Here is a 14,691-nt window from a genome sequence, read left to right as displayed (position 1 = left end):
TTGCAAATACCCACCTAGGGACAATTGCATCCTATAGGGACTAGGGCAAAATTGCCCCGTGAGATAGTCTGCCTCTCTCCCCTGAACTTTGGGTCCTCTGATGAGCTTCCTGCTCCTCCCTAGTCCTGCAAACACCTCACCTCCACACCTGCAGCCCTGTGGGTCAAGTGCCACCAGAACCCCTCCTCCCTCCATCACATTTGGGTTTTATCACTGCTTCCTATAAAAGGAAACTGGGGGGAAAAAAGAATTGACTCTTAAAAAAATAAAAACAGAAAAGGAAACTGAAATAAAACTGGCATCTAGAAAATCCTCAGTGAATCTGTCCGCAATGAACCTCTTTCCATTCATAACTTTTCTGCCTCAGGATTAATCTTGTTTCTCCCTAGAAGCCAACCTATTTTGAATTCAAGGCCATGGTCCCAGCATCTTGCCTTATGTGCAGTGAGTACCCCCCAAAATGTTTGAATATAAATAATAAATGTACAGAATTGTTCCTGTATCTATAACTTCACATTTGTAGGGTTTTTTTAAGGTCAGGGGTTTTATTACAGTCAAAAATCAAGACCCCTTTGTGACAATCAAATCAGTCCAGTGGCACATCTTTGCATGTGGAAGTCATAAAGCAGAACTTAGCGAAATAATTTAAATTAGCAGAAGTGAACCCTGCAAGTTGTCTAATTAATGCATTGGGAATTATTGTCACTGTAATTTTAAATCAATTTTCTGAAGTGGAAGAGCCCACTGAAACTTTCCCCCACGTATTTGTATGAATTTCCCTCTTAAATCCATATAAATGAATCTGAAGACCAAAGAGAAACAAATGTTATTTTTTCCAAGGAGATTTAAATGAAGAAACTCCCACAGTTTCAGAGCTCAGGGCTGCTGGTCATTTATTAAATCTGCTTGTGGGTGATTTTTCTCAGGCTCAACCTTTGGAGGTAGTTCAGACCTGCTAATGAATCAAAGATGCTCATCCAGGGACCCTGTAGAGAGAGGCAATGATTATTGCCAGGGAGGGGGATTGTTCCTTTTGCTTATGTTTCCTGTTTTATATAAAATGAAAAACTATTTTTAGGTAATAATAAATTTAAGTGTCCAAGCTCAATAGTGAACATGGGGAGTTTCATTTTTACTCAACTGGAAATCAGAGAGGACCTTTCCATTTCTGTTCAAAGATGGATTAGGTGGCCAAGCTAGTATTCACTGCTTGGTTGGAATCCTGTTTATTGGGAACTTGCTGCCAATTTAAATCTTTGATGATTAATAGTAATCCATGATGGATTATTTTTCTCCATCACACAAAGTTTTCCAGTTGCATATTTCTGTATGCATTCTTCCCAGATAAAGACTTCAAAATGGGTCTTAAAAGTAGCTTCAGAAGGTAATCCAAACATCAGAAAATCTGTGTGCAGGTAAATCTATCTACAATGGTAAAAACCTGGAAACAAGTTTCCCCAAACAGAAGAATGGTCTAACAAATTCTAATATAGCCATTTCAAAGAGTATTTTCAAGTCATTTGAAATACTGATTATGAAAGATAGCAACCTGTAAATGTGTATCAAATAACACTTTAATTAAAACAATGTACAATCAACATCATAATGGTATGCCCCCTTCATACTCACTACAATAGCTAGAATCAAAAAGAGAAGTAATAATGAGTATCGATGAGGATGTTGAGAAATTTGAAAACTCACATGTTACTGATGGGAATGTAAAATGGTGTGACTGCCTTGGAATGCATTCTTGCACTTCCTCCAAAGGTGAAACATGCCGTTACCATAGGAAGCAGCAGTTTTACTTCTAGATATAACTCCAAAGGTGCCTGGCAAGCACACAGTAGGTGTGCAATAAATATTAGCCAAGCAGGTATTTCTTGGGCTGTATCCTGAGCCCCCTTCTCTCTTCTCCCTGCACCCTTCCTCTCACTTTTGTTCTCTCCCAGAATTTTGACTTCTCTTGTAATAACGATTCCCAAATGTATTTCCAGCACAGAACTCTTTCCCAAGTTTCACACTCCTGTAGCCATCTGTCCCTTGTGAATAACAAATACAAAGTTTATTAATAAACCGTGTTGATTGCTATTAGGCCCTCTTCCCTTAGAATCAGCACTTACAAGAATGTTCTTGAGTTATCTGAGCCAGTACAAACTTGTTTATTTGGACAGTCCACCTCAACACAAGTGTCAAGCTCTAGTAGTAAACTGGGAAAGGAACACAAAAAGTGGGAAAAGGAAATCAAGAGTGTGTGTAGGACCATCTCCTCTGAATTTCCGCTTGTCATCCAAAGCAGGTGCATGTTCAAAGGTAACTCTACCCTTCAACCCCTCTCCCTCTCCTATCCCCAAGTCATGAAATACTAACACTGAAATTGTCAACAGTATGGCCAAACATGATCTCAAGGACCCTGACAAGGGACTATAAACACTCCAGAATAGGAGACATATTTTGATGATGCATAGCTAGCTACTTGGCACTGTGTTAAGGCTCCACATGCCTTAACCCATTTACACCTCATATCAACTCCAAGGTGAGTGCTAATAATAGTTACATTTTCAGATGGATTCAGGCAGGAATAATAAGTTGCTCAAGGTTACACAGCTAGGAAGAAGAGGAACAAGAATATGAATATATACTGTCAGACACCAGAGCCTCACTCTGTTGATCAAGGTTCCTTAACCCCAGCACTCATGGCATTTGGAGCCAATAATTCTGTGCTGTGGGACTGTCCTGTGCACTGCAGGGTGTTTAGCAGCACTGCTGGCCTCTACCCACTAGAAGTCAAAAGCAAACCCCAAGGGGCATCAATCAAAAATGTCCGCAATAGTGACAAATGTCTCCTAGGGAGTACCTGCCATTGAGAATCAGTGCTGTAGATAGTTGGGGAGGGGGGCTAGTTCAGAGATGAAATAAATTGCCAATCAGTGATAACTAGTTAAGAGCCCAACTCATATTCAAACCTAGGATGACCGGATGCCATATACTATGCTATATTGATCAATACAGCAGAAGGACCAAGAGCACCATCACCCCCCTGAGAAAAAAAGGGAAAGAAAGAAAAGAGGAATAAAAGAAAGTAAGATTATTCTTTTCAAATGATTTGCTTTTGTTTAAAGCAAAAGAAACAGAACAGAAATGGTCTCTAGAGACTGCTAAAGAAACAGACTGTCAAAGATTGTTTTTTAAAAAAGAGTCCCTAATGTACTAAAACTTAACTAAGAGTAAGCAGGGATATTGTATAAAGCAGTGTATCCCAGACTCAGCTATGTATTAGAATTACCCAGCAAGCTTTTAAAATACTGATATCTGAGTCCCAGCCCCAGGAGATGCTAATTTAATTGGTCTAGAATGTGGCCTGGATTCAGGGTTTTTAAAAGCTCTCCAAGTGTTACTAGTATGAATCTAAAGCTAAGAACCATGGCTAAAAACAATTAAACTAGCCTTATCAATTATGCATATTAAATTGACTGCATTTCTTTAGCTTAACAGAAAACCAAATGCTTACTTAATAAACTGAGTACATACACTATTCTCAAGATCCATTGAGCTACTGACCATGCAATTTGTAGATGTCCATAGCATTCTATAGCCAGAAGGGAAAGTATTCTCTCACCCCTAACCTGTGGGCCATCTTGTCTCCTGTCATCATTTCCAATAGAAAATGAGCAAAAAAGATACAAAGGATGTTGGCTATTTCATAATTTTTCACAACATTATAAACAGAATTTTTTAATTATGGGGCAAAATATGGTTTGGAATGGTTTCAAGGCTCTAAACAATTTTTTGATTATTCCAATATGTTTGATTAACTGGGGTTTCTCAAAGTTAACCTTGTCTCTACTGCCGTGAATAGTCTGGAATTCAGTAGATGCATCAATGTCTAACATGTGGTTTATTCAGATGACAACAGGACATTGTAGGTTTTCACTAAGATAGCCTTCAAACTGTAGAAATGATAACTATTTTTTCAACTAGCTTTCTACCATAAAGACCAAGGAATCTTGTCTAATGCAAACACAACACTGCTGCTTACTCCAAATATACTCCCTTTCCTTCCCTGGACAGCCCACAACTGCACGCAAGCAATCAACCCAAAAGTGTGTGCTTTCTGATCATTCCTCCAATACTATGACCATGTCTAATCACACTGAACAAAATGTGTCCAGCAATTTACATTGATTCTTAGAAAATGGTCATTTCTCAAACACAGGTCTGAGTGTAGGTCACTTCTCACGTACTGAGCCATGGAATCTGTAAGGTCCTTCAGAATGAAACAAAAGAAACCAAAGATTATGTCCCATTACAAGTTACCTTCCACTCTCTACTCTGAATATTAAGGGGTGAGTTTGCTTATTTTGTTTTGTGGTTATTGCCCATTTGGTTGGGTGTTCTTTGGAGTAAGAAGAAGGCTGGGAAGTATAAAAAGCTTTCCCAGGCCTGGAAGATTAAAAATGCCTTTCAAGAGTTGGGTGGAGCCCAATAAGCTATAGTAGAAATACTCTTCCCAAGAGAGTCTCTACATGCATAATGGCTAATGTTGGATTGGAGTCCTACTTTAGACAGCCGAACTAAAAATAGCACCAATGCTGGGGAGTGGCAATATCTGGATTTATCTAACACCTAGATTCCCAGAGAGTTATGTGTACTTTAATTTAATTACATTTAATTCGATTTTAATTGCACAAGTGGTTCACTTTATCCTACAGTTAATTCTTTTATTTAAAAAAATGAGGGGAGGGAGCATAAATACCTACTTCTTTTGAGTCTCCATTGCATCTAGTGACCTCATTCATATGTTTAAAAGATGCTGTTAGGTTCAAGATATGTGCTATTTATTGGTTGGCTAGAGAAACAATTCTTGCATCACATCAGTAATTATTCTCTAGTTTATTTTTGTATAATTTCTGCTTTTCCTTATTCCATTGCTCCTTCCTAAACTAGAGATACATTTGGACCAGGATGAAGTCTATGAATGGAAAGGATAAAGTGACAAGGAGAAAGAATGGAGCAGATGCAAGCATGGGGTTTTTGATGGCTATTGATTGCTTGACTCTGCTTTCAGTTTCCATCGATTGGTTGGGGTCGACTGGATTTACTACTATTATGCTTTGTTTCTGAGACCCAGTATTTTATCTTCCCTGCAGCAGCGTGTCCCTTGTGCATAGGTCATTTCCCTGAGACCTCAAGTATCCAGGAAGCAGCCAAGAGCTAAGAAATAAGTCAAAATGCTTCTGAGCAACCAAAATAGATATGGCCATTTCCCCACGGTCCAAAAACTTACACAAAGTGGAAAGCCCTTTGGAACTCTCTGCACATAATTCTAGTCAACTGCATTGTGTGATTTTCTAACAAGGCATGTTGGAAGCAGCAAATTTGGTAGGAGTTTAGAAAAAATAAGGCTGCCGGAGGCTGGGAAACTGGCAACCATGAAAATGACACCTAGGAGACCACAAGAGAGACACAAACCAAACAATAAAAAAAGAAAGCCTGTAAAACAAGAATCAAGGAATTAAAACTCAGAGGAGATTTGATCATGCCTTGGAGAGGCAAATAGCCCTATAGTTGAACCACACATGAGAACAACATCGTATTCTAATGCAGAGGAGAAACTGACAGTCGTCATGGCAAGCCTGAGGAAGAATAGGGTAAGATGTGCCCAGGAAACTATTGGAGGAGGCAGGAAAGTATGCAATATGCTTTAGAAAGATCTCTAGCCCAAATGGTCTTGCTGGTGTTGTGTTTGTGCCTGAGTGAAAATCAGGGGAAAAATGATCTCTTAATTTGTAATCAGATTAGTTAAAAATTTTAACCAAAAAACCCTGAATCTTATTTCAATGACTTATAAATAAGTCATTTAAATATGCCACTTCTGGTTGAGTACTGGCCTGCAAACCAAAGGGCTGCTGGTTCGACTTCCAGTCAGGGCACATGTGCCCAGTTCAGGGCTCATGAGAGACAACCACACATTGACGTTTCTCTCCTTCGCTTTCTCCCTCACTTCCCCTCCCTAAAATTAAATAAATAAAATCTTTTTTAAGCCAATAAATAAATATGCCACTTCTTCCCTAACAGGCCGGATACATTAGGCATTACTGAATTTCAAACAAAGCACGAAAATCTCTTTAGAAGTGTCATGTTCTACAAGCATCATTATCATAGTAATGATGAGATTTAGGAAGGAAAGTCAGAGAGACAAGACAGGGAGAGAGATACAGAGGTACAGAAAGGTGGAGACTGCTAATTCCGTCAGGGGTTACTACTGTTCCATTTTTCTTGCCTTTGTTTTCCAGCCACATGTGCTTTCAATTTTGACAGAGTTATTAACATGATGTATAATTCATTCTGCTTTTATTTTACTTACCATTCATCAGACTTACTTTCCATGTCCCTCTATAATAGTCACAATTTTCATTTTGATGGCCGCCATCAAATTGCTTCCTAAATTGCTTCCAGTTTCACTAATTATCCATAAACAATACTGTAATAAATAAACATCTATACATATGTAGCTATTATGTCCTTTTATTGTTCTGAATTACTGTCAAAGGACAAATTCCCCAAAATAAAATTAGAAATGCATCTAAAGTGAAGTAAGAAACATGTCTGAAGAGTGGACACCTTTACGAGGCTGTGGTAAAAATAAGGTCGGAACACTAATCAAAGCCCTCCTCTCAAGAATAGCAGAAATTGATGCTCTAGAGACCTCTTCCTCCCCCTACTCTGAATTGCCCAAGAACCTGGAGATTCCTTCAAATTCTTTACTCAGAGAAAACTAGAGACTGACCACCATCTGGTGGACACTTCATGACATTGCTTCAGTTAGTCCTGTACTATGGCCCAGATGACCCCATGCATCTCTTGCGCAATGTGTATGGCTCTTACGCTGTGGGCACTCATCATCCATTGGTAAAGGGATCCCAGTGGGCATTAGCGTTCCTCTATTAACAGATGAAGACAGGAAGGCTCTGAGAAGTAGTTACTTGGCCAAGGTGTCACAACCAGTAAGGGACAAAGCCAAAACTTTCATCCCCCTAGAGCAAGACTTTGTCCATTTCACCACCTGAGCTCATCATGCACAATACCCATGCCAAGCAAAATCTGAAAACACTGGGGGCTGCTGTTAACTTTAACTGTGAGGGAGACACTGCACCCTATATGTTGCTGTGCTTCCGTATCATGACTCTCAAAATAGCTTGTGAGAACAGAAAACATACCATATGGGAAATTATGTTCTAAAATGCCCTTACACATTGTTGGGTTCAAATAATTTTAGCCAGTTGGAGTTATCAGTATTATTTTTTCCTTTTCATTGAATTTATTGGGGCAACACTGGTTAACAAAATTATACAGGTTTCAGGTGCACAAGTCCACAACACATCCCCTGTACACTGTGTTCACAACCCCCCGTCAAGTCTCCTGTCAACTTTTATGCCCTTACACCCTCTTCCACCTCCCCCTTTCCCTTCTCCCCACTGGCTATCACCACACTGTTGTCAGTGTCCATGAGGTTTTTTCCTCTTTTTTGCACAGTCCCTCCACCACCCAGCCTCCCAACTACCCCCCTCCAACAGCTGTCCGCCTTGTATCTATGAGTCTGTCTCTATCTACTTGTTAGTTCAATTTGTTCATTTGAGTCCACATATGAGTGAAATCATATGGTAATATTTAGAGATTGACCTAACCTGGAGCTTCTTGGAGATATAACACAAAAACCAATGTGAAAGAATAGAGTTGGAAATGCAGCCTCCAAACAACACATTATTGAACTTCAAATGTGTAATCACACTCATTTACATGTGCTAACATGTCACTATAGTGTATGGCTATGAGATTAATGTACTTTCTATTTGTTTTTGCAAGTATTTCTCCATTAATAACTATGTATAGCTGTGCCCTCTGCTGGATTGAGATGGGTACTATTTTGTGTAGCTGAACATAGACAAAGCGTTATAATTACATCTATTTAAGTAGAAATTTTCATTACTTGAATTCTGAGTAATATTTCATAAATTAGTTGGCTTCATGCAACACCAATCCCCTAATCCTCTTTATAAATTACTCATAAAGAATCTCATCTACTGAAGATTCAAAATACTGTTAAAGATTAGGTCAATATTGTTTATCAGCTGATAGTGACTTGATACTTCTCCAAAAAGTACTCATGATTTAATATAATAATATAAATATACATGGATCTTTTTGGAATATCCCACATCTCAAGCAAATGCATGATGAAGCCTTTTATTATAGTACTTAAGCTTGCAAATATCCAAATAAACACAAGTATCATCCCATTTCATTTCCTTAGGTCATTTAACCAGTGTGTCTTCCCAGGTGGTATGCTATGTTTTTATGAATGACACAGAACCAAATAAGGCATGGCCCCAATTCTCAGGAGTTTTATCATTGAGTAGAAAATGCTGAGAAGAATATGAACAATTCTGGAGTAGCATGTCGCGAACGATGGGATGGCCCAGATCCCTTCACTGAAGCACCTGTTGCTCCAGCCTCAGAGAGCCGCCTCACCAACAGCACGCCCCCTTCATGTCCAGTGATTGCTCCATACGAGAGAATAGAGGCCCTGACACTTCAGCCTACCTTTGATGACTGAGAAGGGCAACTTTAGATCCTGAGATACTGTGGGGTCCGCAAAGATTTTGTTAAGCCGTATACAAGTTCGACTCTTCTCTCTACCCCAGTGCTTCTCTATGGGGGGTGATTTTACCACCCACCTCCATACTTAGCAATGTGGGAGCATTTGGAGTTGTCACAACTGGGAGCAGGAGGGGTGTGTGTGTGTGTGTGTGTGTGCACATGCTACTGGCATCTAGAGAGTGGAGGACAGGGATGGTGCTCAACACCCCAACTGGCAGCCCCACCACAAAGCATTACCCAGTCCAGAAGGCCCATGTGCTGGCAGTGGAGAAATCCTGTTGACACGATCACTTCTTTCATTTCTCTTTCATAGGCCTTTATCCCAAGGTCATTCCTTAATAAACATCCTGCACCCTAAACTCCATTGTTGATCTATCACAAGAAACCATTTGGTTTTATATGTGTATATATAAGCAAGAGAGTGGTATGTATGTGTTTAAATGTATTAGTGTACAACAAAACTGGAAGGCCATACTCTAAAAACTGGGTATTTTAAAACAATTTGTGTTTTAAAAGATTTTATTTATTTTGACACAGAGGAAGGGGGAGAGAGAGAGCCAGAGAGAGAGAGAGAATCATCAGTGTGTGGTTGCCTCTTGCATACCCCCTACTGGGGACTTGGCCCACAACCCAAGCATGTGCCTGACTGGGAATTGAACCAGAGACCCTTTGATATGCAGTCCAGTGCTCAACCCACTGAGCCACACCAGCCTAAAAAGTGGGCTAAAAACTGGGTATTTTAAAGTAATTGCACTGTTTCTCATTTTGTGTGTGTGTGTGTGCTTAAGTGCCTGTGTTTTCTGAGATTGTGTTTTTGTTCTTATGTTTTTTTTCTTTCTTTTTTCCTGTACATGAGGCACATGTCACTTGTGCAACTTGGGGAGAGAAAATGTAGTAATTGCAAAGAGAGAGGGCATGGCCGATCGTATGAAACACTGCATAGAGACCAAAGAATACTAGATAATAGAGAGGAAGTAGTCGGCAGAGAGCCTCGGTGACTTGGCTGTGTTGTAGTGGATGTGCTAGAAGGGAAACGGCAGTGGGTCTCGAGAAAAGGAGGCAAGGGGATCAAAGTAGGCCATTTGGTCCAGAAGTAGGACCACAAAGGGAAGTTGAAAAATAGAACAGTAAGGAGTAGGAGATGAAAAAATTCGCCAAAACTAGAGCAAAGATCAGAGAGCCTGGGCGAGGTTGAGGTTGCTCCACAATTGAGGAGCAAGGTGCCCGTGGGGACGTGGGCTTGGATGCCATGAACACCGCAATGGGTTGGCCTAGGCAAAAGCCAAAGCCATCTTCTAAAATGAGAGGCACAGTCAGTACAGAGTTCAGACGTGAAACGTTTTGAAGTGATAAAATCTGCACCGGGTCTTCATTTCGTCAGTAGGAGGTGAGGCCATCTACTGAAAGAGAGTGTCTCGGCGGTGGGGCAGGAGTTTGCCAGGAAGGGGAAATGGCAGGGGAACTGGAGGGGCCTGATGCCCTGCCTGTGAGGGCATTCTCCTGGGAAAGTGACCTCTCCTTTACCCACTTTCAAAGTAAACTCTCTGCAGGCTCAGCACTACCTATGTTACCAAGGCAAGGGGGCAGTTCTCTACTACACTCAGGTGGCACAGGGCTGTTGGAAGGACCTAAAAATCCCCATCAGATAACAGTACCTATGGCTTCATGCACCTGGCAGGATCATCCATGCCTGTACATCTCTAAGGGGAACTTGGGAGCTCAGCATGACAGTCTGGAATGACTCTGCACTATTTCCTGCTTTAGGTAATGGTCTCTGAAGATGTCCTTGCCATCGGATTTGAAGAAGCTCTATATCCTGTCACCCGGCCTTTTGCATACCTCTGTCAATCTGATCTCCAGCTGTTGGGAGCTGTCCACAGTACAGAAAAGAGGACATGTCATGCTGCCGCTGGAGCCTCATTTTTTTTCTAAAGATTTTATTTCTTTACTTTTAGAGAGAGGGGAAGGGGGGAGAAAGAGAGGGAGAGAAACATCAGTGTGTGGTTGCCTCTTGTGCCCCCTCTCCTCTGCTGAGGACTTGGCTCGCAACCCAGGCATGTGCCGACTGGGAATTGAACTGGCGACCCTTTGCTTCGCAGGCCCATGCTTAATCCACCAAACCACACCAGGTGGGGCTGGAGCATTGTTTTGTCCTAGCTCAGACTGTCCACCTCTACCAGATACCCCCTCATACCCACAGGAAACACCAATACAAGATTACTGTGGCATATGGTCTTAGCAGGCCATGGAATTTTTAGGTGCTCTGTTAAAATGAATAGTTTCTCAACTAGGAGCAATTTTGCTTCCCTGCCCAGGGGAGATTTGGCGATTTTTGCTAAACACCCTACAGTGCACAGGACAGTCCTCAGAGTGAAGAATGATCTGGCCCCAGATGTCAATAGGGTTGTGTGTGAGAGAGCCTGCTTTAAAGAACTCCTCACCTGCAAGGACCTTTTCTATTCTTTTTAAAATCTTCACCCCAGGATATGTTTATTAATTTTGAGACAGAGACGGAGGGGGGAGGCGGGGAGAGAGATAGAGAGAAAGAAACACTGATTGGTTGCCTCCCATATGCGTCCTGACCAGGGATTGAACCCACAACTTATTGGTACAGGGGAGATGCCCCAGCAACTGAGCCACCTGCCCTGTGCTGTAAGGGCCTTTTAGACTCTGACTAAAGTCCATATAAGGGCTATTTATAATTTGAAGTTAATGTCTAAAACAAATCAAAGAATATACCAGACAACAGAGTGACAAATGGTAGGATTTATAAATTTCCACAGGATGGCACCAAAACACATGAAAATCCAAACTTCTCCAGCCTCCATTTCAGAATCCAGTTTTCACTCACCCTGCTCAGCTCTAGGGGTAACAAATGCCCATCCTTTTCCAACGGGATTGTCACTTCTTTGTGCTTAGTGTTCCCCACCAGCAGTATTTTCATGCAAATGAATTAAAAGGATTAATGGCTAACACTTGGCCTGGAAGAGAAAAAGAACAGGGCCAGGTACCTTCTCAGTCAGCTACAGAATTTTTACTACCTGTAGCAATAAGGATGCAGAAGAATCTGCTAGCTTCTTGCCTTCTTCTTTAGTTAACATTAGCTGGGAACCTGGCCAGCGGACACTTCCAAGACTGCACTACCCTTAGAATGGTTGAGTGATGAAGCTCTGGCCATGAGTGGGATCTAAGCAGAAGTGCTGTTGGAGACTTCTGGGTAATACTCTTAAAGCAGTGGTCCTCACCTCTGGGTGACTTTGCCTCTAGGGACATTTGGCATTGTCTGGGACATTTCTAATTGTCACAACTGAGGGATGCTACTAGCATCTAGTGGGTAAAGCCCAGAGATGCTGCTAATCATCGTAGAATGCACAACAGAGCCCCCAAACACAGAATTATCCTGGTTCGAATGTAAATTGTGCCAAGGTAGAGAAATGCTACCTTAGCATGTTAGAGGGATGGGGCATGCAAGAGCTCCCCATTCCTCTCTTCCCACTGGCTAGAAGGAAGGTACAGTGGTATGCCATCTTAGGCCATGTGGGCCAAGGCAACAAACCAGGGAGCATGAAGCTATGAAATAGGTGGCATCTGAGTCCATGGCCCAGTGGATCTACCTTACTTCTGCGACGCCTTCCCCCCTGAGAGATAGAAGGCATACACACACTCATGGTACTGTAGTACACAGACTCATAGTACTCCAGTAAACCGCTCTACCTGAAACATACTTACTCTAGCCTGCTTGTTCTGCCTTTCCCAGGAGCCCTTTCAGCATTTTCTCCTTCCTATCTTACCCCTCTTCTTCTCATTTCCTTCCTCCTCTGATGCAGCCTCTTGCTTAAGGCAGATATTTCAACAGGCCCCAGTTGATTTATCAGCTTCACTGTATACCTGACTTTTCCCAGAAGACACTACACTCCTATCATTCCCTACCCCCATTCTATTCATAGATAGTTCCTTCTCCCCCCATCCATTTTACAGAGGGGAAAGGAGGGAGAAAGAGAAGGAGAGAAATTTCAATGTGTGGTTGCCTCTCAAGTGCCCCCTACTGGGAATCTGGCCCACAACCCAGGCATGTGCCCTGACTGGGAATCAAACTTGGTGACCCTTTGGTTCACAGTCTGGAGCTCAATCCACTGAACTACACCAGCCAGGGCCCATTTTTTTTTAACAGTAGAGGAAGAACGTTGTCTAAAAAAAAATTCTCAATATACACTTTCTGGCCATTACCCTAATACATTTTCTTCATATAACTTACTATGACATACAATTATATTCTGTGTATTGTCTATGCTCTACTGAAGAATGTTAATTTTATGAGGTCAAAAAATGTCTTGTTCACCACTGCATATCTGGTAGATAGAATAACATAGGTCAATAGGCATACATAAACATATAATGCATGCCACATATATAATTCTAAATGTTCTACTAGCTGTGTTGAAGTAAAAAGATATAAGTAGATTTAATTTATATTTTGCCTAAGTAGTTCTTCCCTAAAACCCTCCGTTAAAAAATGAGAATTTTATCATCTTTTTCTCAAACTACTTCTTCAAAATCCACTGTGTATCTTACTGTTACTGCGCATCTCAATTCCGCTACATTTTGAGTTGTGAACAGCCACACGTGTTGAATGGCTACAATAGACAGTACAGGCAAAGAATCATTCATGAACGCAGTAGGCGTCCAGTACATGTTGTTAACGTTAATATTCTTCTATGCTATTTGACTCTCCTGTAGTGCAAGAAGAGTATGGTAATTATGTCCATGACATTAATTAGGCCGACTTAGCCATCTCCTCTTGTTTCCAGTTCCCACTTATTTAAAGAATTCTGCAATGAGCATCCAGTTTACACCTGTTTTTTTTCTTGGAATAATTTCCCCAAAGCGAAAATTCTAGGACTAAAGTACACCCCCTTTTAAGGATCTTGCCATAGTTTGCCAAGGTACCCCAGAAAAATAGGCTACTTAGACTTCGAGTGGTTTATACTTGGTTATTACTGAATCCTCTGCGACACTAACAGGGAAAGTATTGCTCACAATGATTGTGACGATAAAAATGTTAGTGGGCACTATCTGTTTGCTCTAATTCACTGGGCATTGTGCCCTAGGTATTATTCACATCTTATTATTCACGAGCTGAGGCTGGTGGAAGTTAAACTAAGCGCTAGAGTCGCGCTCAAACTCAGATCTAGGTAGCTATTTCCAAAGCCTGGCCATTTCCCTGAGCCACGACCACTCTCCCTTGAGAACAGAGCGAAATGTCAAAAGCCTAGGAACTATTCCAGGAACCTGGGCCGTGCAGAGTTAACCCACCGGCACAGATACAGCTGCCCGACGCGGACGCTCGTCTGGGCGGAAACTCTAGTTCTGCACGTAAGTCTTCTGCACCCAGCTCCTGCCACCTGTGGTTCCCACTCTCAGCCAAAGAAATGGCCTCTCATCCAGCGCCCGCCGGACAACGCAGTGGAGAACGCGCCACGAACGTGTCGTCATCCAGAGCCCGGGCGGGTCTTCCGGCGCGCAGTGACTACCTAAACCAATCGGAAGCTCACTGCTAGTCGCCCAGGCAACAGCTACTCCCATTCTCGACCCGCAGAAAATAGGTCCCTGCTGTCCCACCGCCCAGGATCAGCGAGCCACGCGCCCACGAGGTGACTCTGGGGACGGCTGGGTTTTCTTTAGGAAGCGAAGGTGGAGCCTGGAGGCCCTGAGAGCCGAGAGCTTGGCTGTCACATTGTCGTAGTAATTATCCCGCGGTTATTTGTGAGAAGGGACGGGTTCCAGAAGCTCTCACCTCTGATGTGCATGAGAATCACTATATGACTTTTAAAAGTCTGATACCCAGGCCTCTGTCCCAGATGGATTAAATTCATATCCCCAAAAGTAGGGCCCAGGCGTCGGTATTTTTATTAAAGCCCTCCCCCACCAATGTGATTCTGAAGGGCCAGTAACATTGTGTTAAGGTAGGGCAACCTCATGCGTGGAGGGATGTCTAGAATATTGGTTCTTCTACTCAAAAATTGGTGTTTTCTT

At 42.0% G+C, this 14,691-nt stretch overlaps 1 protein-coding gene across 1 annotated transcript in view; it reads left to right on the top strand.

The window, feature by feature from the left end:
- The first annotated feature begins 14,197 nt into the window (after positions 1 to 14,197).
- Positions 14,198 to 14,691, top strand: part of GEMIN8 (gem nuclear organelle associated protein 8) — a 29,794-nt gene continuing 29,300 nt past the window's right edge. Inside the window, exon 1 of the mRNA XM_037046331.1 lies at positions 14,198 to 14,309. The gene's annotated coding sequence lies outside the window, so the exon portion shown is untranslated. The remainder of the gene's footprint in view (positions 14,310 to 14,691) is intronic.

The sequence above is a fragment of the Sturnira hondurensis genome, unplaced genomic scaffold, assembly GCF_014824575.4.
Source record: "Sturnira hondurensis isolate 20B ecotype Veracruz unplaced genomic scaffold, ASM1482457v3 Scaffold0005220, whole genome shotgun sequence".
NCBI lineage: Eukaryota > Metazoa > Chordata > Mammalia > Chiroptera > Phyllostomidae > Sturnira > Sturnira hondurensis.
The sequence above is the reverse complement of the archived record's forward strand: the minus strand, read 5'-3'. Positions and strand labels throughout refer to the sequence as shown.